The sequence below is a fragment of the Eurosta solidaginis genome, chromosome 4 (assembly GCF_040869045.1).
Source record: "Eurosta solidaginis isolate ZX-2024a chromosome 4, ASM4086904v1, whole genome shotgun sequence".
Classification (NCBI taxonomy): domain Eukaryota; kingdom Metazoa; phylum Arthropoda; class Insecta; order Diptera; family Tephritidae; genus Eurosta; species Eurosta solidaginis.
This window is the reverse complement of record NC_090322.1, coordinates 197,100,139-197,127,229: the sequence shown is the minus strand read 5'-3', so window position 1 is coordinate 197,127,229 and position 27,091 is coordinate 197,100,139. Positions and strand designations below refer to the sequence as shown.

The following is a 27,091-nucleotide window of genomic DNA, read 5'->3' as shown; positions in this document are numbered from 1 at the left end:
GGTTAAATCGAGATATTTGGGCGTCCAGTGCAAACGACAAAAACAAGATATTGTGCCGAATATTAGCACTTTCGATACGTCCCTATGCCTTTAGTAATAAATGCTGGACAAAAACAACAGAAATACAAGCAGATGTAATAGAAAATATATGTACACAGCAATAAAAGAGCGCATATTACATAGCCACACATGCATATTGTGACGAATATTAGCATCACTAAACTGCTACTAAATAAATGCACAACAACAATAAAGCAGCCACTCTTATGTAGAAGGCGACTAAAGGCATTCGGTTCTATGTACCGGAGCGACTCGGATTTTTTCGCGACAAAGGACTGTAATTTCAGTGTAACCTCATTTAATTGGTGCGTCCTTCCCACAAATTGTCATCCTCCCAGCAGCTCCTTGCAGCGGGACTGCTCCATATTCTCATGCTCCGGGAAGGTATCGAATCCAATCCGCGTCCGTCTCCTAACCCCGGTCTTGAGAAATGGTTTTGCTGCGTCTGCCGGAAAAGAATCTTTTTAGGACGGTCATACTCTTGTCAGCGCGTCTCGTGCAAGGGTTGGTTGCATCGGACATGTTGTTCTGTGCTAGATCCGAAAACCCGACGTCCACGTAACTTTTATAATTCTTTTGTGGCTGCTTGCTGCCCCCCCCCCCCCCCTACCTTCCAGCAGCCCCGCTGCTCAGCAAGCCACAATAAGTATCCACTGCTGCTCGCGCCCCAAGGCACCACCAATTCATACGGCCGCTCCCACTCATACCTACAACCTCCGCAGTAGAGTCGGGAGCAATGCCGAGCATCAGCCCCTGCCCCGTCTTCTCCTCTCTTTTCCGGCAGCAGTCGTGTAGGTCAGGGAAACAGACTCTTAGTCCCTACATCCTTTTGCACCGTTTGCCAGCACAGAATATATATGTTCGCGACATCCGCCCAATGCAGCTCCTGCCTTGGACAATGCCACTTTCCTAGATGTCCTGGTCTCCGCGACGGCAACCCCCGACGGTTTTCATAGCGCCATGTTGCCAGGCCGCAAACCCAAACACACCGGGTACCCCAATGCTTACCCAAGGACTTCCAGCCCCAGGGCCACAACAAAAGTTACGTCCTAGCCTTTCATAAACCAGGCGTAGTCGCCCGTCACTTCCAGAGTGACGACGTCTCCCCCGTTGCACTTCAGAATTCTGCAGTTAAACTGTAATGGATTAACTGGGAAGATCACGGAGATAGGTGATATCATTGAGTTGAAAGATTCAAATATTGATGTTCCAAAGAAGAAGTAATGCTTTCAAAATGTTTGCATAGAATTTCTTTGAAAAAATTTTAAAGCTGTTACTTTTTGTTTGGACGTTGTCCTTCATAAACTATCAATATTTCTCGGTATGCTCGAACATAAATTAAGTGAGTGGCAGGTACACTTAATATAAAACAGATAAGTTTAATTCTTTTACATAGTTTTCAGTTCATTGTCTTAGAAAGGTTAAGTTTATTTTTTTTTATTGAAAAAACTTAATTCTTAATTTTTGTGTTACTTTACCGGGGAACTAAACTCAGGACATTCTGTGTAGTAGGCAGAGCATGCTACAACCATACCACAGTTGAACATTTCAAGTAAAATTACTCAAGGTGTGCATTTCTACCCACTGTTCGTCGCGGTGAATCTTTACTTTGGTTCAAATTTCTTTGATATTCATCTTACCAACTGCATACAATGTTGCCATTAAGGCGTATGTATGAATTTTATGTATGTACTACGTACATTAGCGTGGCCTTTATTTTGCAAAGTGTTCCAATTCTCGATATCTCGGATCAAAAAAGATTCAGAAGTTGCGCAAGAAGCTTGAAGTCGTAAAAAGAGCAAGTTTTTAAACGCATTTAAAATTATAACAAGTAAGGAAGGCTAAGTTCGGGTGTAACAGAACATTACATACTCAGTTGCCAAATTACAGATTGTAAAACTTTTAGATTACGTTCTTTTAAAAGTGGGCGGTGCTACGCCCATTTTCCAAAATTTTACTAATTTTCTATTCTGCGTCATAAGGTCAACCCATCCACCAATTTTCATTGCTTTATCCGTCTTTGGTAATGAATTGTCGCACTTTCTCGGTTTTTCGAAATTTTCGATATCGAAAAAGTGGGCGTGGTTACAGTCGGATTTCGTTATTTTAAATAGCGATCTGAGATGAGTGCCCAGGAACTTACATACCAAATTTTATCAAGATACCTTAAAACTTACTGAAGTCATCGTGTTTACGGACAGACGGATGGACATGGCTAAACGAATTTCTTTTTTCACCCAGATCATTTTGATATATAGAAGTTTATATCTATCTCGATTAGTTTATACCGTTATGGGGGACCTTTATGCGAACAAAATTAATATATGTACTCTGTGAGCTCTGCTCAACTGAGTATAAAAATTGCTCAAATAATAAAAAAGTTATAAAATATAAGAACGCTAAGATTTCAATTGCGCAAAATTTTCTACTTTTCAACACGCTTATATTTGCTTCACTTGCATGTATGTTTGTTTGTAACTCTCTAGGCTAGTTAGCTTAAAACCATAATGAACGAAAAACTAGTACTATTGTGAAAAATGGTGGGCGCTTTGTGCTATATTTTTCGTATATCGAGCGCCCGACGCTTTTTCGTAATAGTAAATACTAGTATTTTTCGTTTTAACCTTACTTTGAAAATTATTTTTAACTTTTTAGTTCGGTATTATTTAAAAGCGTGTTTTTTAGTTTCTTTAAACAATATCTATTATTATGAGTTTTAACAAATTTTTCGAGTACTAAGGTTTATAGCTCATTCAATTTGACTTTAATCTTGATTCAATCAAAACAAATTTGCTCGGCTTATATATTTTTTGACAATTTGAGCCATTTTGCTGCCATACCCAATTGACATCTGTTAAATGTATTGTTTCTTTACGATTTTACGAAAAATATTAGTAATAGAATCAGGAGGAAATCAATTAACTAATACCCGATAATTATTGAACTACACGATTTCTTAGAACAATTTTTATACACAGTTGAGCAGAGCTCACAGAGTATATTAACTTTGATTGGATAACGGTTGGTTGTACAGGTATAAAGGAATCGAGATAGATATAGACTTCCATATATCAAAATCATCAGTATCGAAAAAAAATTTGATTGAGCCATGCCCGTCCGTCCGTCCGTTAACACGATAACTTGAGTAAATTTTGAGGTATCTTGATGAAATTTGGTATGTAGGTTCGTGGGCACTCGTCTCAGATCGCTTTTTAAAATGATCGATATCGGACTATAACCACGCCCACTTTTTCGATATCGAAAATTTCGAAAAATCGAAAAAGTGCGATAATTCATTGCCAAAGACGGATAAAGCAATGAAAGTTGGTAGGTGAGTTAACCCTGCGACGCAGAATAGAAATATAGTAAAAGTTTGGACAATGGGCGTGGCACCGCCCACTTTTAAAAGAAGATAGTTTAGAAGTTTTGCAAGCTGTAATTTTGCAGTCGTTGAAGATATCATGATGAAATTTGGCAGGAACGTTACTCTTATTACTATATGTATGCCTAATAAAAATTTGCAAAATCGGGGCCGGCCACGCCCACTTTAAAAAAATTTTTTTTAAGTCAAATTAAAAAAAAAAGTTAATATCTTTACAGTATATAGGTAAATTATGTCAACATTCAACTCCAGTAATGATATGGTGCAACAAAATACAAAAATAAAAGAAAATTTCAAAACTGGCGTGGCTTCGCCCTTTTTCATTTAATTTGTCTAGGATACTTTTAATGCCATGAGTCGAACAAAAATATACCAATGCTTGTGAAATTTGGTAGGAGCTTAGATTCTTGGACGGTAACTATTTTCTGCGAAAAAGGGCGAAATCGGTTGAACAAAAATCGATATATCTTTACTAAACTCATTTCACGAAATTATCTGAACTCACTTTGTATTGATACAAAAAAATGGCCGAAATCCGACTATGACCACGCCCACTTTTTCGATATCGAAAATTACGAAAAATGAAAAAAATGCCGTAATTCTATACCAAATACGAAAAAAGGGATGAAACATGGTAATTGGATTGGTTTATTGACCCAAAATATAACTTCAGAAATAAACTTTGTAAAATAGGTGTGACACTTACCATATTAAGTAGAAGAAAATGAAAAAGTTCTGTAGGACGAAATCAAAAGCCCTTGGAATCTTGGCAGGAATACTGTTCGTGGTATTACATATATAAATAAATTAGCGGACCCGACAGATGATGGTCTGGGTCACCCTAGTCCACATTTTGGTCGATATCTCGAAAATGCCTTCACATATACAACTACCACCACTCCCTTTTAATACCCTCATTAATACCTTTAATTTGATACCCATATCGTGCAAACAAATTCTAGAGTCACCCCTGGTCCACCTTTATGGCGATATCTCGAAAAGGCATCCACCCATAGAACTAAGGCCCACTCATTTTTAAAATACTCATTAACACCTTTCGTTTGATACCCAAATTGTACAAACGTATTCTAGAGTCACCCCTGGTCTACCTTTATGGCGATATCTCGAAAAGGTGTCCACCTATAGAACTAAGGCCCACGCCATTTTAAAAAACTCATTAACACCTTTCATTTGATACCCATATCGTACAAACAAATTCTAGAGTCACCCCTGGTCCACCTTTATGGCGATATCTCGAAAAGGCGTCCACCTATAGAACTAAGGCCAACTCGCTTTTAAAATACTCATTAACACCTTTCATTTGATACCCATATCTTACAAACAAATTCTAGAGTCAGCCCTGGTCCACCTTAATGGCGATATCCCTAAATGGCGTCCACCTATAGAACTAAGGCCCACTCCCTCTTAAAATACTCTTTAATACCTTCCATTTGATACACATATCATATAAACACATTCCAGGGTTACCCTAGGTTCATTTTCCTACATGGTGATTTTCCCTTATTTTGTCTCCATAGCTCTCAGCTGAGTATGCAATGTTCGGATACACCCGAACTTAGCCTTCCTTACTTATTTTATGATGAATTTGGTAACTAATAGTGTGGCTGACCATAGGTTACATTGAACTGAGCGGTCTCTGAGAACTTCAAAGACTGAATGAGTCCGTAGTGTTGCCAGAAGTTTATTTAACGACCAAACTGAAAAATCGTATCAAAAACTAGGACCTATGTTATAAAATAACTCCGTCCTCTTGGCAAACACTACTCCCTGTGTAGCAGGATCGCACAAAAGCTTAATTCTTCTGTCAAAGTCAAGGCCGGAATATAAATTTCTAAGAAAATAAGCTATTTTCTTATATTTTTTTGTCAGTTCATTGCTGCTGCTGAGTAGAGAATCACCCCATGTCGCTGCCAGTTCGAAATCGACCTATCTTAAATAGTTTTCAAAAATTTCCCATTTTAATATTAACACAAAAACGCCCTTTTTCAGAATTAGGGTGAAGAACGCCTTATCTCAGAATGCCTTTCATTAACTTCCTCTTATGTTAAAATACAAAATACATTCAGATAGGGAGTGTTTGCAACAAATTTTGAGATAGTGTGTTATTGAATAAAATTCTGATGTACGACATTCTTCAAACAAATTCTGAAAGTATGGCCAACCCAACATAACGCTTTATCAATTCCTCCGTTTTCAGGACTTCAAATTTTTTGCGCAACCTCTAGACCCCTATAGACTGGGATAAGACTTTGCATATATGTATTCATGTTTGCGATATTCGAATTTTTCTAGGGGGCGAGATCGAAAATATAAAATACTTTTCTTTTCTCCATACAAGGAAGGGCAGCCCTAATGTGCATACATATGTAAATATTCATGTGTCCACTTAAGCTTAGGAACAACTTTCCTATAAAAGCTACTTGACGCCAATTCAAACAAACAAAATACCGATTGAGCTATCCAGTTGTTTCATATTTGTAAGTGCAAAATCAGCGATTGTAAATACATATGTATGTAGATATATACATATGCTACTGCATTTATATGACGTTGCTCAAAATTTCAAATATATTTATTTGTTTTTTTTTTTTTTTTGTATACCTAATGTTTAAAATTGAGAAATTTAAAAGTTTTACAAGCCCTAAATCAAAACAAGTCCGAAAAATCCATATGGAAACTTGACATGGAGGGTTTATTTGCTATTGTGTTAACACTTTGTGAAAATTAAAAAATCATTTAACAAAAAACGAAATATATATTTCGCGATTTAGTAATTAGTTCTCCTTACTTAGGTTAGGTTGAACTGGCCGGTCAATATGGCCCTCACATAGACTGAATGTGTCCATGGTGTTACCAGAATATGTTTGACGACCAAACTGAAGAACCCCAATCAGGTACCAGGACATATGTTATAGAAAATCTCCGTCCTCTTGGCCAATACTAGCAGTTTTTTAGGACCCAGCCTACTTGCTGCCTCGAGATCTGGCAACCTTCCGCCCCTAAGAGCCGGGGTCTTAACCTGGCGAACGCAGGACACGAACACAGAACGCGCCCAACCGTTTCTTGCTGCAGCTCACACTTCCTACACTTGCTGTTACTGACGAAGCTTAAGTTATAAGCATGTGACGCAGAAGGCAGTGTCCAGTCAGCATGCCCATCGTGAGCCTTAAGTCTTCTCTCTTCAGAGATATGAGCCACTTTGTGGATCTTATATCGTAGGCTTTCACATGATCTTAAAAATTGTGCAGCCCCACGCTTTTGTTTTTCTAATGCTTCTTTGCATTCCAGTATACTTCTTGATGAAGAACTGTGTGAGATTATTGTCCTTATCGCCCCCTGATTATCAATATATATATTGACGTGACTGCAGCTTAAGCACGCTTCCTCTAGAATTTCTGCTGCTTTCTTTGCTGCTATAGTTTCCGCCTGAAAAACGTTGCAGTAATCTGGCAGCTGGTAGGATCTACTTATTCCTGGGTCGACACAGTAAACAGCAGACCCAATACCTTCCATTAATTTTGAACCATCCGTATACACGTGTATAGCATGTTCTGCCATATCTGCACCCGGCACCAACCCTCTGGCTCAATTGTGGCTCCAATATCGCTTTCGAAGCTCAGGCACGGGACCACATATTCCATTTGACCGATATTAGATGGCGCTATTTTGCTGTGGACATAAAGCCTGCACTCCAATTTCCCCGCGGCCTTAAGCCTTATTGCAGTTGCTAACGCGAAGTTTTGGCCGTTAGGTTTGCAGGCGGGATACGTAGAATGGCATGCAATGCTGCTGTCGGGGTTGTTTTTAAGGTTGCCTATATTGTAATCATTAATACTCTGCATACCCTCTCAAGTTTTTTGGTATACGTACTCTTTTGTTTGTGGCTGTCCACCAAACAAGAACCCCATAGTAAAGTATGGGTTTGACAATTGCCGTAAATACCCAATGAGGGAGTTTAAGTGATATGCCCCACGTGCATCCTAGCATCCCCTTGCATGCATACAGTGCCGCGGAGGCTTTCTTTCTTCCACATGGAGTTTCCACGACAACTTACCTTCTAGTATAACTCCTAGATACTTGGTGCAATATTTTTCTTGCAAGGTTACCCCTCCAAGCATAGGCCTGGTCCAATTAGGGTCCTTATACTTCCTAGTAAATAATACTAGAACGGGTTATTCAATTACTCCAGATGCCCAGGCGTGAACACTCCGAATTGCCTGATCCATCAGAGAGCTGATTGTTGTAAGGCATCTGCCGCTAATGATGACCGCAACGTCATCTACATATGCCGTAAATTTGGCTGGTCCTCCGTCGAACCGTCTAAGTAATTGGTTTATAAATAACGTCCACAGCATTGGTGATAAAACCCCACTCTGCGGCGTTCCTCTGTTTACAGATTTGGTTGCCTTCGTTGTTAAAGCTGGATGAACTTCAAACGAGTTGAGATTGTCCATGATTGCTGTTTTTGAGACAATGTTGAAAGCTCCGGCAATGTCTAGAAAATACCTAGGACATATTCCTGGTATTCCAGGGTATTCTCTATATTCATAACCTACGCAATGTAGTATCGACTCACTTGCCTTTGGTGTAAGCATGTTGTGCTGAAGAGAATAAGTTCTCGTTCATTTTTGATTTTATACAGACATCTATTAATATATATAGGGTTTTGAGTAGAAAAGATATCAACCTAATACGCCTGTAGTCCTTCGGGTGCAGCTGACTGGCTTTCCCCGCTTTCGGTATGAAGACAACTCGAGCAGGTCTCCAAGATTTCGGGATGTGGTGCAGCTTTATGCAACACTCAAAGATTATTCTTAGCCGTTCTATAATTGTTCCACCGGCCATCTGCAGCTTTGCAGGGCATATCCCATCTGGGTACGGCGATTTGAACACAGCAAGTTCTCCCTACTTACTTTTACATACTTTTGTTTCACCATGTATAAATTAATGGCACTTCCCCGCTTTAATATTTTCAAAATCTTTTGTTTTGTATCGTGAGCAACTCACTTGTTTATATGCTTGTATGTATGTATGTATGTATGTATAAATGCATTGACTCAGTTAGCTGTTTCGTTTTGAAGAAATGAGAATACTTACTACATATACCTTAAATGTATGCACATAAGGCTATTTCAGAAAAGCAATTTTTAATTATTTTTACTTAAAAAAGTTATCTATAGAAAAATGAAATAAGTCCCTATAAAAAGAAAGTATGGATGGTGCAAGACAAATATGAAAAGACAAAATTTTATACGGAGTTCTTTCATTTGGGAGTTATTTCATTACAAAATAGTACTCAACTAAACATGACCCTGCACCTGGCTCATATTTCTGAAGAGGTAAGACTTATGACTCACTATGAGCATACTAATTGCACACTGCCTTTTGGCGTCACATGCTTATAAGTTAGGCCTCTTCAGTAACCGCAAGTGAAGGAAGTGTGAGCTGCAGGAAGGAACGGTCGTGCACGTTCTGTGTTCGTGTCCTGCGCTCGCCGTGTCAAGGCTCCAGCTGTAAGGGGCGGCAGAGTTGCAAAATCTCGAGGCAGCAATAAAGCAAGATCCTAGAAAACTTCCAGTATTTGCCAAGAGGACGGAGTTATACTATAACATAGTAAGTCCTGGCGACTGATTGGGATTCTACCGTTTGGTCGTCAAAAAAAATTCTGGTAGCACTACGGACACGTTCAGTCTATGTGAGGTCTTTATTGACCGACCAGTTCAACTTGACCTAACTTTTTCTAAATGCTGACGGCAGGAACAACATGAACATATTGAACATATTATCGTCAAACGGATTTTGATTTACAGCTTGAAAAACATTGTAAATTTGCATCTTTTGAATATAGGCGCTACCCATTTTCCAAATCAACCTGAAATCAACCCCCATATCCATTTTGCTCACTTTATCAATCTTTGGTAATTAATTACACTGGATCACAAATTCCAACTTTTTTCTGCACCAGAGACGCCATTATGAAATTCCTATGTAAAATCACTCCCTGATTCTGAAAATCGAGGTTATTTTTAATTCTATGGTAAGGTGTTTGAGATATTTACGAATTACCGTTATTTCAAAAAAACAAAAAATTGGGTCCGCTTAATCATATATATCTCAAGAACGAATTGAGCAATTCCAAAACGGTTTGAAGCTTTTAAAAGGTAATAAATTTGCTATAAACTGTGCATACAACACTCTTTGCTAGGCCCAGACCAGTAGGGTACTTAAGTATTAAATGGGAATATTTACTTGAATGCTTATAACTTTTGTATTAGTCCATCGATTTTGTTGAATGAAAGCTTGTTTTTTTTTTGTAATAAAACAGAGCTTAGAATGAAAACAAAAAATCTGCAAAAAAATAAAAGGTTTTCGAGATCATTCCTCGCAAAATACAATTTTTTTTTACATTTTTACAAAAAAAAATTGAAAAAATTCGTAATGATTGTTCGTTATCTTTGAATCTGCAGGGCCTAGCAAAAAGTGTACGCACAGTTTATAGAAAATTGTATTCCTTTTAAAAGCTTCAAACCGTTTTGGAATTGCTCAATTCGTTCTTGAGATATATATGATTAAGCGGACCCAATTTTTTATTTTTTTGAAATAACGGTAATTCGTAAATATCTCAAAAACTTTACCATAGAATTAAAAATAACCTTGATTTTCAGAATCAGGGAGTGATTTTACATAGGAATTTCATAATGGCGTCTCTGGTGTACTTTGGCTGTAAACTAGTGTTATTATTGCATTTTTCTTTTTTCGAAATTTTGCGGGAGGACGGGCGGACATGGCGCTATCAAAATCTTCTGCGATACCGATAATAAACCAGTCTATGTCTATGTTGATTCTTTTATGTCATAACCGTTATTCAAATAACAGACGCTTGCGTACAAGTACCCGCTGGGCATTGAAAGAGTTTTTGATGTTGTATAACACATGAAACGAGACCAAGTTATCATGAAACGAGACCAAGTTATCTATCCTTAAGAAAGATACAACATTTTATTAAATAAACTGAACGACAATTTTTGCATTTGGAAAAGTGTATATATATTTTCTTTTGTGTTTTTTTTTTGAGGGGTCTAACGTACATTTGTGCATATGCTTATAATATTATATACATATATACATACATATATGTTTATGTTTTACGTTTGCTATACAATTGGCTTCGAGAAGTAAACTTGCATACATCCGCGATCAGTTTGATTTAGAAATAGGAAACAAAATGTTGCTTTGTCCGTCCTCAATAGTTTTTATAATCAGCATAACAAATGTTTTCGCCCAAGAGGTGTGTACTGATGGCGACATGTACGCATACGTAGCCAATGTGCAGAATGAGGTAAATTCAAGTGATTCAACTAGCGATGATGTTAACAATTATCTACATAGTTTGGCGGTTAAAAATTGTAGCTTAAATTTTAAACTATTCATGGGTTTACGTAATTCTTCAAACTATTTTGAATTGGAAGTTTTGTACGTATGTATGCACATTTTCCGGGTATGCGAATAGCTTCTAAGTTATATTTCATACCGCAGAGTGCCAAGACTCCAACACGTTGACCCGCGTAACCCTAGAATCTGTACGTACAATATGGGTATCAAATGAAAGTTGTTGCTGAGGGCTTAGATATAAAATTAATTTTGTTGCGATATATCAAACCTTTCGAGGAAATGGATATAAGTGTGGACCGGGGGATGAGTTTTAGGGATATGGGTATGAAACGAGCAGTTTGGCAAACGTCAGGCTGTGTAGTAGACTTTTATATGTGCTCTTGTATTTTAAATAAATATATTGGCTTATTATTCCTAAATATAGTTTTATTGTTGATATAGTTGTCGAAGTACAGTCATTGTGTATGCTCAATTAAGCAATTAAATTTCAATTGTTATACCCAGCTGTACTTCTACACAGGGTATTATAACTTTGATTGGATAACGGTTGGTTGTACAGGTATATAGGAATCGAGATAGATATAGACAATAATCAGTATCGAAAAAAATGTCTTTAAGCCATGCCCGTCCGTCTGTCCGTTACACCGATAACTTGAGTAAATATTGCGATATCTTCACCAAATTTGGTACACGAGCTTATCTGGACACAAAACAGATTGGTATTGAGCGAAATCGGATGATAACCACGTCCACGTTTTATATATATAATATTTTGGAAAACACAAAAAACCTGGTTATTTAGTAAATAATACACCTAGAATGTTGAAATTAGACGTGTGGATTGAGACTCTTGATAAAAATTAATCACAAATCAAAAATCGTTAAACCTATCGTAACAAAATTCGCCAGAGAGGTTGCCTTTATTATATGGAATGCTTTGAAGGAATCGTTTAAGGACCACGCCCACTTTTATATAAAAGATTTTTAAAAGGGTCGTGGACGAATAAAATAAGTTATACCTTTGCAAAAAAGAGCTTTATATCAATGGTGTTTCATTTCCCAATTGGACTTATAACAAATATAACAATAGGAAAAACTTCAAATTTAAAAAAACGGGCGTGGCACCGCTCCTTTTATGACTAAGCAATTTTCTATGTTTCGGAAGCCATAACTCGAAGGAAAATTAGTTCAGTATAGAAACATATGTATGTATATGTATTATTGCGCAGCCTTGTAACACTATTAAGCACACAAAACAAACAACAATAGCATTTCAAGTATACAGCTGGGTATCTAATGTTCGGTTTTGCCCGAACTTAGTCTTCCTTACTTGTTTTTACTTAAATTTTCATCAATTCCCATATACATGTTTACTTCCAGTTAAATTGTCGAGTGTTTTTGCATTGTGTTGGTGCTGTTGATAATCTTCAGTTTTTAATAGTGTATTTTGTTTTCCTTTTTTATTTTTGCGTGCACATTCTTCCTTCAGTCTCGCAGCTGTTTGAGTGGTTTGTTCAGTGTTATTACAGTGCATCTCAAAGTGCTCATACAGCGTATACCTTTCCAACAGCTTCTTTCAAACAGTTTGATTTTTTCTGTATTTTGTCTGGGTTTTCTGTAGCATTTATATATATATTTCTTCTTCACCCTCTTTAAGTTTATAAAAATGTCTTGTCTACATCCAAACTGCTTAGTAAAAAGTGAACCGCATCCCTTCGTGGCATGCTGGCTTTGCGATGGGCTTGCCCATATTAAGTGCGCCGGTTTGTTAGCAAGAGTGGTTGACGCACTTAATGATACAAATAAGGGAGTGCGTTGGGCTTGTTTGAAATATGGGCCTACCGAAATTGATCTTCTCAAGGTTGTCAAACAGGCTCGAGATGAGTTCTGTGAAATAGGCAGAGAGATTTCCGCTTTGCTCGAAAAGTTTATGCATTATGAGAGCTTATTTAAGTCTTTCAAATAATCAAATGTCACCATTCCTAATAATAAGCGTAGGCCTATTGATATTTCCCTTAGAGCTCCGAGTATGGATTTCGATCCCAAAGTTCCTCCCCTCCAGTTGTTCCCCCAACTCTTGAATTGATAAATCCGTTATCACCGAGTCCCTTAGCGATTTAAACATCGACATCGAAGACTGCTTCAAATGTTTCTATTGTACCCTCTACAAAAAGAAACCGGGTTACACAAAACCCCTCTACGGAATCTGAAGCGCCGGCTAGTAGATCAGTTCCTATTAAAAATTCAAACTTCGTATCCAGATTCGAGAGAGACACTACAGAAGAGGACCTTAAGTCGTACATCATAAATAAACTTAAATCCAAAAGTGACTATTCGTAAATTTACTTTTAATTATCCTGGAGACTGGGAAGCAAAATTTCTAAGATCATGTGCAAAGCTTACGATATGAGACTCATAAAGTGGCTCATATCTCTGAAGAGAGAAGACTTAAGGCTCACGATGGGCGTACTGACTGGACACTCCCTTCTGTCGTCACAAGCTTATAAGTTAGGCCTCGTCAGTAACAGCAAGTGTGGGAAGTGTGAGCTGCAGGAAGAAACGGTTGCGAATGTTCCGTGTCCTGCGCTCGCCAGGTGAAGGCTTCAGCTATTATGGGCAGCAGACTTGCGATTTCTCGAGGCAAACACTAAGATGGGTTCTAGAAAACTGCTAGTATTTGCCAAGAGGACGGAGTTATTCTATAACGGATTTCCTGGCATCTGATTGAGGTTATTCCGTTTGGTCGTCAAACAAATTATGGTAACGCTATGGACACATTCAGTCTATGTGAGGCCTTTATTGACTGACCAGTTCAACCTAACCTAGACATATTTCGTCATTTAGGATTGGCGTATCCGCTCAACACATTGAAACCATTTTAAATAATTCATTTGGGCCACCCAATGCTTTTGTGCGTGAATTCGTAACGTTAGTATTCCAAGTCTTGCTACTATTCCTCATAACAATACTGCAGCAAGAAACTAAATATTAAATCTGTCCTTAATATTTGTATTTTATCACATTTTAAGAGGTTTAAACACGAAACCAACTGAACTGTACTTGAAATAATTTAACAGTAATAATAATATCATCGCTCTTACTGAAACTGTTACTATTTAAATCGGAGGATCTCTGCAATAGTTGCGAAATTTATAGAAATGACTGCTTGAACAGAGTTGCAGGTGGAGGTTTGCTTGCGGTACATTCTTCTGTACCTTCCGCTCAGGTTAATTTACCTGTTATAGAAAATACGGAATTTAAGTGCATTAGAATCCAGCTGGGAATAGGTTTTACCTATATTGCCATCTGCTATATCCCACTATCTTCTGATCCCTCGGTGTATGCTGAATCATAATTCATTGCTGAAACTATAAATTCAATGTTGAAGCCCATTGATTCGATAGTTGTCTTGGGTGACTTTAATCTTCCGCCTATATCATGGATCACATCTGACCATGATATTGTACCAGTTTCTTCCACATTGTCCAGCAACGACTTTTTAGCCGAAATAATTGAACTTTGACAGATAAATATAGTTCAAAACATGTTCAGGAGTGTTCTTGAATTGGTATATGTTGATGATACATCAAAATCCATTCAAAGGATGGGTGAACCTCTTACTCTACTTGAAGACCCTTACCATCATTCCTTGGAAATAGTTTACGAATTGGAAAGAAGTTTTATTATTTGCATTACCAAAGAATACGACTCTAGTTTTACATTTGAATTCGCGAAGGCTAATTTTAATTAACATAACCAAATTTTATCTATAGTAGTTTGCCCCAAATATGGTGCAGATATTGACAAAAACGTTTCTGACTTCAATACCATCATTCACGCTATTCTGGAAAGACACGTACAAGCATACACATGTTTCCACTGATCTGGTCAAAATAGAGAAGATGTGGACGGAAAGGAAGAGGAATAAGGAGGGGGAGGTGAAGAGAGAGAAGAAGAGGAAAACGGAGAAGACGGAGAAGATGAAAGAGAGAGGAAGGGAGACAAAACATTGAAAACAAGAAATTATTTTTACACAACAAGGTTAACCAAATTTCGTGCAGGACAGTGAGGAGATATGATTTGAATTAAGACAATGAAATAGTAAGCTTGTATGTGAAATCGATTTTTTTTTTTGCTTGACCTGCTCTTTTGCTTTACTGAAAACGTTACAGCTGGCAATCCATTATGTATCCGACTGTCGGTAACCAAACCAGTAGAATCTCTGCTAAATTTTTTGCAACGCTTTCTTGATTCCAAGGTGACCTTCACTTGCAGATTTATGTAATTCATTGAGAACATCAGCAATCATTTTTCTTGGTAAACTACCAGTTTTCGAATACATTGACCATCCTAACTCTTCCAGATTCGATGTAAGCAGCCGGTTATCAATTGCAAACTGTTCCACTGTACCCAATATGTATTAGCGACGGAAATCTCTGTTGACACCTAAATAGTTGGTAGTTCATTTCGTTCGAGTCCTTGCATGACATGTGCCAGATGTGCACCTTCTTGCTGACTCTTCATTTCTTCATGTCTCAATCATTCGTTGATCCATTATTGTCATCAGCCGCACATCTAATGTATACTTTTCCCTCAGTGCTTGCATTCTAAATAACACGGTCTTCGCGAAATTGGATCAATATTTTCATGGGTGCTACTATTGCGTTGCCCTCACTAGGGTAGGCACCTTGTCGTTGGTGTGAGGGCCTAGCCGATCTAAATAGCGCCCGACTATGAGGCGGAGCTGTTTAGGACGACATCTACGCCGCTTCGCCTCATAGGAGGGTGGCGGGATGGCGGTGATCAAGAGCTGTCAACCCCCTAATCCACGGTGTTATGTGGACCGTGCCTATTGGACGATTTGCAGCCAGGGGATAAATTCGGCTGTATTCGAACGGAGCCTTCTCGATACCGGGCCATCTCGGGAAATATTTATGGCCTTACTACAGTAAGGGGCGCTGCTGCGGCGGACGGTTCTTTCCCCGTATATAATACTGGACCGCTGAGCCCGCCTTATCGGGCAGGTGGTCGTGCGTCCAAGATGAACGACTCATTACCTGATTGTTATAAGGACATGTAAAGAGCAGGACTAAGTCGCAATCCAGGGACGACAAATACGATGCTTCGGACTCGGGGAGCATGAGTAGTGCTGATTCAATGAACTCCGTGTTGGAGAAGCACACAAATGAAAACGGAGTAGAAGAGTGGAGAAGGTTACGGAGCAGAGGAAGTAAAAGAGCTCTCCTCTCTCGCAGTACCGTGTAACACTAAGATTTGTACAACGCTTGGGAGCAGTGGTCGACCAAACAGAAGTGGAGATCAAGCGCATGGAATGGGCCCATGAGGCGGTAGAATAAGGTCGAAGGCAGTTCAAAAGGATTGCTGCGAGAAACCCCTTCATTCTGCAACTGGTACGAGGAGGAAGAAACGTCGAATAGCAGAATGAAGAGGCAACGTTCGGCGTAAGGCGACAAGCCTGCCTTTATGAGGCAGAAAGGACCTAGTTCTAGAGCCGCGAGGAACGGCAGTCGCATAGACAGATGGGCCTCAATAGCGAGGTAGCAACTACCTCGAAAGCTGCGAGTCAGAGGGAAGTTCCAACTACGGAAGTAGGAGATAAGCCAAAGGGAGATAACGCTAAGACTCCGGCTTTCTCGGAGTTGCTAAAGGGAGTTAACACTAAGAATCCGGTTTTCTCGGAGGTGCCGAAGGGAGATAACACTAAGACTCCTGGTTTTCCAGAAAAGATGAGTGATTTGGCAAATCAGTCACTGACTGTGGCGCTGGTTGATCGTAGCAGTCCTTTCGGACAAATGACTAATGAAAGGTGGAGATCTGTGGAAAGGGAGCTTATTCGCTTAATGCTTAAGATGACGCGGGAACAACCAAGTAAGCCCCTCCCAACCTTTGATTCGGGGGGATGGTATAATGGTGGGAAGATGATAGCGTTCGACAACATCGCGAGCTTGCGGTGGATGGAGGAAGTGGTTCCAAACCTCCATAGGCAAGGCACGAACGCGCGGTTTGAGGTGGTGGATAAAGCGCAAATCCCCACGGTACAAAAAGTTAAGGTATGGATACCATGCGTGATGAAGTCCGAGGATACACTGCGACTTCTGCAGAATAAGAATCCGAACATACCGACACAGGATTGGAAGGTACTTATTGCATCTCGGCCTATCGAGGATGGTGAGTTCTACATCTTCCAAATAAACAAGCAGGTGGAGGATATTTTGTACACGCAGCTTGGCAAAATGTCCTTTGGTACTGGTAAAAACTACATGCGACTCAGGAAAAGAAGTCCCGAGGATAAAAACCCTAACACGCTAGAGGTGGGCGAAGTCGAAAAGGACCTCAAAAGCCTAAGGGAAAAAAGACAAGTGGAGGTCCCCGACGTCACCACGAACGTGCTAGAAGAGGACCAACCGCTAAATTGTGCTGTGACTCGCACAGAGGAACACCCGGCACAACAGTCACGAGAAGCTGAAGGAGGCCTCGAATACTCTAAACGAAAAGGGCAAGGGGAGGACCACGACGTCAAGACGAAGGGCTGGAGGGGGACAAACAGCCCAATGGTGCTGCGAGTCCTACAGATAAACCTCCAACACAGTAAAGTGGCGTCGAGCGAACTCCTCCTTACCCTTAAGGAGGGTTCGTTTGACGTGGCGCTGATCCAGGAGCCGTGGCTCTAATCGGGAGGAAAGGTCTCTGGACTTAGTGCGCGCGGATTTGGGGTTTACTAGGCGCAAACGGAAGGACGGGTGTGAGCTGTGGTAATGGTAAGGAAACAGCTGCACTCATATATGCTGCCTAATTACACCACCGAGAATCTTTATTTTGTTACATCCTGCAAACCAATTTGCAGATAGTCAACAAGGGAAATGTCCCTACATACATTGGTCCAATATCCAGCAATGTTCTGGATATTACATTGAGCTCCGAGCGTGATAATCAAGGTATGATTGGATGGTACTTGATAGACCATCCTTCTCCGACCATGCGTATATAAGGTTCAGCATCCCCCTAAAGAGGGTAGAGAAGGGAGGAGCCATTAGAAACCTTAGGTTAACGAACTGGACTGAATTCCAGAAAAATGTAGAAACAAAACTGGGACAACCCAAAGAGGTTGCCAATGTGGAGGGACTGGAGGAGTCGAATGAATTGCTAACAAGGACGCTTGTGATTGTGTATAACAAAGCTTGCCCACTAAGAAGATTTAGAGGAAAAACAAAGCCGCCATGGTGGAGCAATGAGCTGAGTCTTCTAAGAAGACTGGTAAAAGAAATGTTTAAGCTCGCAAAGACCGCGGAAAGTGAAGCGTGTCCGGAAGAGTAGAGGGATCTTCTGAGGATCTACAAGCGTGAAATTTCCAGGGCGAATAGAATCTCATGGACAAGTTTCTGTACGCACATAGAGTGCTCCAGCGAAACAGCATAAAGGTCCTAGCAAGGGGAAACATAGTCCAGGGACTAATAAAGAAAGAGAACGGGGAATGGTCACGTAATAGTGAGGAATCCCTTGAGGTGCTTCTCGACACACATTTCCCATCGGGAGACGGTTTAGAAGAGCCAGCAGAACTCACTCACACTTCGATCACGGAGCGGGTAGTGCCGAGCTTGGTGACCGATACCAAGATCGAATGGGCAGTGAAAACGTTTTCTAAGTTTAAATCGCCGGGCCCAGACGGTATATTCCCGGCCATGCTACAAGGCTGAATGATGCATAAGGCTGAATCATGTACTTGGAGAACTGCTCGTGTAGATTTCCTACCAAAGGCGGGGAAGATCGGCCACGTGTATCCCAAAGACTATAGACCAATTAGCTTAACATCATTTCTGCTCAAAACCTTTGAGAGACTGATAGATGTGTACATAAAGTCCAACGTGGATGAAAAGCTGCTCTCCACAACACAGCATGCCTATACCAAAGGCAAGTCTGTAGACATCGCATTGCATAGGGTGGTAATAAGCATAGAGAAATCCCTGGAATATAAGAAATATGCTCTAGGAGTCTTCTTGGACATTGCCGGGGCTTTCAATAATGTTTCTAAATGTGCGATTATGGATGGTCTTAATTACATTACATCCCGCCTTAATCGGATGGATCAGCTGCATGTTAAATTGCAGGAAGATTACATCACAATGGGGATTGTACGAGTCCACGAAATCAGGGGACAGCGGAACGCCGCAGGGAGGGGTGCTATCACCTCTGCTGTGGACGCTGGTCATCAACCAACTGCTCAGGCGATTTGATGAGGGACCCGTAAAACTTACGGCTTACGCAGATAACGATGCAATTGTCATAAGTGGAAAGCGCCTTCCAACGGTTAGCTCTTTGATCGATCGGGCGCTTCGGGATATTCATACCTGGGCATCAAATGTCGGGTTGAAAGCCAATGCAGATAAGACGGATGTGGTCTTGTTTACAAGGAGGTGCAAGGTCCCAAATTGAACCAGGCCTAAGTTGGGAGGTGACCTTACAGGAGAAACGTTGCACAAAATATCTAGGAATCATCCTAGACAGTAAGCTGTCATGGAAGCTCAACGTGGAGGAGAGGGTCAAGAAGGCCTCAACGGCGCTCTATGCATGTAAAAGAATGCTTATAGCCCTGTCTTCCTCATTGGGTTTTTACAGCGATTGTAAGCCCTATTCTATACTATGGAGTTCTTTTTTGGTGGAAAACCACACAAAAAACAACCCACCTCAAAAAATTAGATGGAGTGTGCAGACTATCGATGCTTAGCATTACGGGAGCCCAGAAAACAACCCCGACAGCTGCACTGTATGCCATTCTGCACATTCCACCTGTAGACCTGGTAGCAAAGAACATAGCATTAACAACCGCAACCAGGCTCGGTGCCTCGGGGCAGCTTGAGCGCCGACCATATGGCCACAGTAGTATAGCGTCATCAATCACAACACGAACAGACTACCTGATTCCCTATCTGCGCTTCGAGGGAGATCTTAAGGCAACAATAGAGGTGGACGGTTGGCGCAAGGATGCGCACATGGCGGACGAGGCGATACATGTGTACACAAATAGTTCCAAAGTAGTGGAAGGAGTACGGTCTGCAGTATACTGTGCTGATCCGGAAATAAGCAGATCCTACAGGCTGCGGGATTACTGTAGCGTTTCCCAAGCCGAAATATTAGCTGTAACCGAAGCAGTAGAAACCCTGGAAAAGAATAGCTTAAGCTCCAGCCGTGTTAACTTTTATATTGACAGTGAAGCAGCAATTAAGGCAATAATGTCGCATAGCACAGCATCTAAATGCGTGTTAGAGTGTAAGCAGTCCTGGAGAGAATCGGGACAGGCAGAAGCATACATCTATATTGTGTCCCAGGGTATATGGGAATATATGGGAATGAAAAAGCGGACGAACTAGCTAAAAAGGGCGCATCCCTTGAAGCTTGCTCCGTAGACGTCCCAATTAGACTGGGCGAGATTAAGCGAAGGCGAGAGGTGCACATGATTGATCGATCAAGCGGGAAAGGCGTGGGTTCAAGCGCGGGGCTGTAAAGTGTTGAAGATTATGTGTAGGTCTTCCAACCTTAGACTAACAAAGTTGCTTCTATCATTAAAAAGAGAGGACTGTAGACTCATGGCGGGTATTCTGACTGGACACTGCCCTCTGGCAGATGTAGGAAGTTCAGGTTGAAGGAAACGATCGAGCACGTTCTGTGCTCGTGCCCTGCACTTGCCAGACTAAGACACCAGATATTAGGAGTGATACAGCTGTCAGATCTAGAAGCAGAAAGTGGCTTAAGTCCTAGGAAGCTTCTAGCATTTGCCAAGAGGACGGAGTTATTTTATAACATAGGTCCTGGTTTTTGATAGGGTTTTTCAGTTTGGTCGTTAAAACAAATTTCTGGTAACACTACGGACTCAATCAGTCTATGTGAGGTCCTCATGGACCGGCCAGTTCAACCTAACCTACTATTGCGTTGTGCATTGCAAAATTCCTAGCTTTGTAGTCGCCTTTTCACTGCTAAATGGTCTGTCCTCACCTGTAATCGCTGCGCGTAAAAGTATTTGCGAAAATATATAATGCACTCTACCAATGCTAAAAGATCTCTGCGTTCAACGCAATAGTTCCTTTCTAGTTTACCAATTAATTCTTTGTAGAAGGCAACTGCTTGCTACTTATTTCATTCAAAAGTTTTATTTTCCCTTGCCAGCTAATGTGAGCTATTGGCTGCGCTGACGAAATTTGGTACAAATAGGCGTCAAGTAATATGTGCCAGTTCTGTGGTCTCGGCCAATCCTTTACATATATTATATATACATTTTTGTTCGCAGTGCAAATGGCCTATGTCGTTAGTTTATGATCCGAAAAACGTATTTTCTTTAAAAAGTGTACACTTTTTGGGAATTAGTTCAAGGCTAGCAACAGCTTTTCTTTGTAAAACTTCCTCCTAGTTCTTTAGATGTTCCCAAAAGTTCTTTCTCTATACGATAATGTCTCTCAAAAATAGCTGAAGGATTACATAGTCCAAGGGGCATCACTAAAAATAATATGTATACTTCAGAAGATTTTGTGAATTTCTTAAAGAAAAGATAAGTATTTAAATGTGTGGGAAATTTTTAATACTCGGTACAAACACACACCAAATTGGCAATTTATACCATTTGGGCAATTTCTTGCGCAATTTATCATATAATAAATTGTAATAATAAATTGCCAATTAAAAAAAAATTTCGTAATAAATTATTTCAAACTGCAAATGCAACCTTGTAAAGTGTGTTTATTGAGTAGATTTAAACGTCAGTTACGCATGGCTCAACTATATGGTTGGCTCATCTCATCAGCTGATTTTATTTTTTTCATTTCAATGGAGTAGGGATTGTCAAGAGGAGATGTCAAACTCAAAATTAAACCAAAACATTGAGCACATTTTCTTACAACACACAAAAATTTTAAAGTTTTATGTTTTCATTCCATTCCATTCGCCTAATACCAACACGCACATTTTGACAGTCTGAACAAAGGTATGTTGTTGCTGTAGAGATGAGCGAACCAGCTTTAAAATTACTATTGTGTAAGTTAAATTGAGTTGTATGAACACCACTCAATTTAAATCGAAATTGCCTCAATTTATTTTTCTATTTGAACATAGTATAACTCTATTTAAATTTATTATAAAGCCCACTTGCAGAACGTAAAGTTAAATTTTTAACTCAGAGTTAAGTTGACATGACGAGTTAAGCTCATATATTTTTGACAAATTTTTGAAACTAACTGCAACTAACCTGCCGTTCTGCAAGAGGGCCTAAAACAGCTAAACATTCCGTTAAATTTATCAAAAAAGAAATATTTTTTAGATTATTTCTTCTAAATCGTATATATATATTTGCAGGAAAGAGAAGACAGCAGGATCAATGAATTGGAATATTACCCCCTAGACCCTAATAGCCAATGTGAAGCTAAACCCAAAATAGTACAAATTGGGGACTCTAGTCAGGAGATGACTTGCAATACAAAGGATGAAAAATATAGATATTCGATTCAACCTGATGATGCTTCCGTTTTTGAAACAAAAGAAAAGCAAGAGAGTCAACCAAATCAAAATTCGGAACTAATAAAGGACCATAAAGTTTCCGAAGGAGAGAGTGACGAAAAGCCAGCTGAACCAAAAGCAGATAAGGATGGCCAAGGCTTGATGTATTTTCTCATAATAATTTTAGTATTTACCTGTCTACGAAGTGGTTAAGAAATATGGCATAGAGTAAAATTTTGTCTTTTTGGTTAATTATTGACAAAACCCAAAATAGCGTAAAATTGTTTCATTGAAGATATGTATATTTTTTGTATTCATATGAAATGTATAAAAGCGGTACAAATTGTTAGCGTTGTTAATTGTCAAACATTATTTGAGTCCTTTTTGGCTTGTTCGACTGATCTATAAAACAAGTTAATAAAATAATGAAATAATTTAAAAAAATTTTTAAGTTAAACGGGTTTATTGAAAACAATACTTACATTAAATAATAATAATACTAAAAGCTAGAAAATAATTAGGTAGGTCATAGGTACTAGTCATCACAATCCTCGTCAATCTAGGGCGTTGATCAGACAATGAAATTAAAGCGTTGGACGCGTCCAATTTCTATTGATATTCATAAGTAAGACCAACTGAACCTTAATCAAGTTATGCGACACCTCACGTTTTTTCTTTAGTTACTTTATTTTTACTGAAATTTTACTAACAAAATTGGAACTTATATGCCCCAAAATATTTTGACGTAATTTTTACCGGACTGTATGTAATGTTTGTTCAATGAGCCAAATGGAAAGACAAGTGCGAGCTTTTTTGAATATCTCAATTCTTGCGGCATCTAGCGTGAATTTTTATTCTCAGCTGAGCAGAGCTCACAGAGTATATTAACTTTGTTCGCATAACGGTAATCCGTAACGGCATAAACTAATCGAGATATATATAGACTTCTATATATCAAAATGATCTGGGCGAAAAAAGAAATTCATTTAGCCATGTCCGTCCGTCCGTCCGTCCGTAAACACGATAACTTGAGTAAATTTTGAGGTATCTTGATGAAATTTGGTACGTAGGTTCCTGGGCACCCATCTGAGATCGCTATTTAAAATGAACGAAATCGGACTGCAACCACGCCTACTTTTTCGATATCGAAAATTTCGAAAAACGGAAAAAGTGCGATAATTCATTACCAAAGACGACTAAAGCGATGAAACTTGGTAGGAGGAATTGATCTTATGACACAGAATAGAAAATTAGAAAAATTTTGGACAATAGGCGTGGCACCGCCCACTTTTAAAAGAAGGTAATTTCAAAGTTTTGCAAGCTGTAATTTGGCAGTCGTTGAAGATATCATGATGAAATTTGGCTGGAAAGTTACTCCTATTACTATATGTACGCTTAATAAAAATTAGCAAAATCGGAGAAGGACCACGACCACTTTTAAAAAAAAATTTTTTAAAGTAAAATTTTAACAAAAAATTTAATATCTTTACAGTATATAAGTAAATTATGTCAACATTCAACTCCAGTACTGATATGGTGCAACAAAATACAAAACTAAAAGAAAATTTCAAAATGGGCGTGGCTTCGCCTTTTTTCATTTAATTCGTCTAGAATACTTCTACTGCCATAAATTGAACAAAAATTTACCAATCCTTTTGAAATTTGGTTGGGGCATAGATTTTATGACGTTAATTGTTTTCTGTGAAAATGAGCGATTTTGGTTTGAAGCCGCGCCCAGTTTTTATACACAGTTGACCATCTGTCCTTCCGCTCGGCCGTTAACACGATAACTTGAGCAAAAATCGACATATCTTTACTAAACATAGTTCACGTACTTATCTGAACACACTTTATCTTGGTATAAAAAATGGCCGAAATCCGACTATGACCACGCCCACTTTTCCGATATCGAAAATTACGAAATATGAAAAAAATGCCATAATTCTATACCAAATACGGAAAAAGGGATGAAACATGGTAATTGGATTGGTTTATTGACGCAAAATAAAATTTTTGAAAAAACTTTGTAAAATGGGTGTGACACTTACCATATTAAGTAGAAGAAAATGAAAAAGATCTGCAGGGCGAAATGAAAAGCCCTTGGAATCATGGCAGGAATACTGTTCGTGGTATTGCATATATAAATAAATTAGCGGTACCCGACAGATGATGTTCTAGGTCACCCTGGTCCACATTTTGGTCGATATCTCGAAAACGCCTTCACATATACATCTAAGGGCCACTCCCTTTTAAAACCCTCATTAATACCTTTAATTTGATACCCATATCGTACAAACACATTCCAGAGTCACCCCTGGTCCACCCTTATGACGATATCGTGAAATGGCGTCCACCTATAGAATTATGGCCTACTCCCTTTTAAAATAATCTTTAATACCTTCCATTTGAAACCCCGGTTATACAAACACAATCCACGGTTACGCTACGTTAATTTTGCTAAATGGTGATTTTCCCTTATTTTGTCTCCAAAGCTCTCAGCTGAGTATGTAATGTTCGGTTACACCCGAACTTAGCCTTCCTTACTTGTTTTTACTAAAGCGGTTTCTGTTTCTTCATGTCATATATGTTTTCCAAATATGAGCCAAATCGGACCACAAATACGATTTTTGTGAATATCTCGATCCTTGCGCCACCTAGCAGCTATTTTTTTATACTCAGTTGAGCAGAGCTCACAGAGTATATTAAGTTTGATTGGATAACGGTTGGTTGTACAGGTATAAAGGAATCGAGATAGATATAGACTTCCATATATCAAAATCATCAGTATCGAAAAATAATTTGATTGAGCCATGTCGGTCCCTCCGTCCGTCTGTCCGTTAACACGATAACTTGAGTAAATTTTGAGGTATCTTGATGAAATTTGGTATGTAGATTCCTGGGCACTCATTACAGATCGCTATTTAAAATGAACGATATCGGACTATAACCACGCCCACTTTTTCGATATCGAAAATTTCGAAAAACCGAAAAAATGCGATAATTCATTGCCAAAGGCGGCTAAAGCGATGAAACTTGGTAGATGGGTTAACGTTATGACGCAGAATAGAAAATTAGTAAGAATTTGGACAACGGGCGTGGCACCGCCCACTTTTACAAGAAGGTAATTTAAAAGTTTTGCAAGCTGTCATTTGGCAGTCGTTGAAGATATCATGATGAAATTTGGCAGAAACGTTACTACTATTACTATATATGTTCTAGATAAAAATTAGCAAAATTGGATGAAGAACACGCCCACTTTTTAAAAAAAATTTTTTTAAATTCAAATTTTAACAAAAAATTTAATATCTTTACTGTATATAAGTAAATTAAGTCAAAATTCAACTCCAGTAATGATATGATGCAACCAAATACAAAAATAAAAGAAAATTTCAAAATGGGCGTGGCTCCGCCCATTTTCATTTAGTTTGTGTAGAATACTTTTAATGCCATAAGTCGAACAAAAATTTACCAATCCTTCTCAAATTTGGTAGGGGCATAGATTCTATGACGGTAACTGTTCTCTGTGAAAACGGGTGAAATCGGTGGAAGCCACGCCCAGTTTTTATACACAGTCCACCGTCTGTCCTTCCGCTCGGCCGTTAATACAATAACTTGAGCAAAAACCGATATATCTTTACTAAACTTAGCCCACGTACTTATCTGAACTCACTTTATCTTGGTATAAAAAATTGCCGAAATCCGACCATAACCACGCCCACTTTATCGATATCGAAAATTACGAAAAATGAAAAAAATGCCATAATTCTATACCAAATACGAAAAAAGGGATGAAACATTGTAACTGGATTGGTTTATTGACGCAAAATATAACTTTGGAAAAAACTTTGTAAAATGGGTGTGACACCTACCATATTAAGTAGAAGAAAATGAAAAAGTTCTACAAGGCGAAATCAACAGCCCTTGGAATCTTGGCAGGAATACTGTTAGTGGTATTGCATATATAAATAAATTAGCAGTACCCGACAGATGATTTTCTGGATCACCTGGTCCACATTTTGGTCGATATCGCGAGAACGCCTTCACATATACATCTAAGGGTCACTCGCTTTTAAAACCCTCATTAATACCTTTAATTTGATATCCATATCGTACAAACACATTCTAGAGTCACCCCTGGCCCACCCTAATGGCGATATCTCGAAAAGGCGTCCACCTATAGACCTAATGCCCACTCCCTCTTAAAATGCTCAGTAACACCTTTCGTTTGATACCCATATCGTACAATTATTCTAGAGTCATCCCTGGCCCACCCTAATGGCGATATCTCGAAAAGGCGTCCACCTATAGACCTAATGCCCACTCCCTCTTAAAATGCTCAGTAACACCTTTCGTTTGATATCCATATCGTACAAACATTCTAGAGTCACCCTTGGTCCACCTTTATGGCGATATCTCGAAAAGGCGTACACCTATAGACCTAATGTCCACTCCCTCTTAAAATGCCCAGTAACACCTTTCGTTTGATATCCATATCGTGCAAACATTCTAGAGTCACCCCTGGTCCACCTTTATGGCGATATCTCGAAAAGGCGTCCACCTATAGAACTAAGGATTACTCCCTTTTAAAATACTTATTACCATCTTTCATTTGATACCCATATCATACAAACATATTCTAGGGTCAGCCCTGGCCCACCCTAATGGCGACATTTCGAAAAGGCGTCCACCTATAGACCTAATGCCCACTCCCTCTTAAAATGCTCAGTAACACCTTTC

The 27,091-nt window shown here is 39.2% G+C and overlaps 1 protein-coding gene and 1 long non-coding RNA gene across 2 annotated transcripts in view; one reads left to right on the top strand and one right to left on the bottom strand.

Moving 5' to 3' along the window:
• Mct1 (Monocarboxylate transporter 1) overlaps positions 1-27,091 on the bottom strand; it is an 854,653-nt gene that overhangs the window by 197,916 nt on the left and 629,646 nt on the right. The gene's annotated exons all lie outside the window — the stretch shown is intronic.
• Positions 10,671-22,798, top strand: LOC137248897 (uncharacterized). The gene is made up of 2 exons (XR_010952208.1): positions 10,671-10,802; positions 22,214-22,798. It is a non-coding gene; the product is annotated as an uncharacterized lncRNA (long non-coding RNA).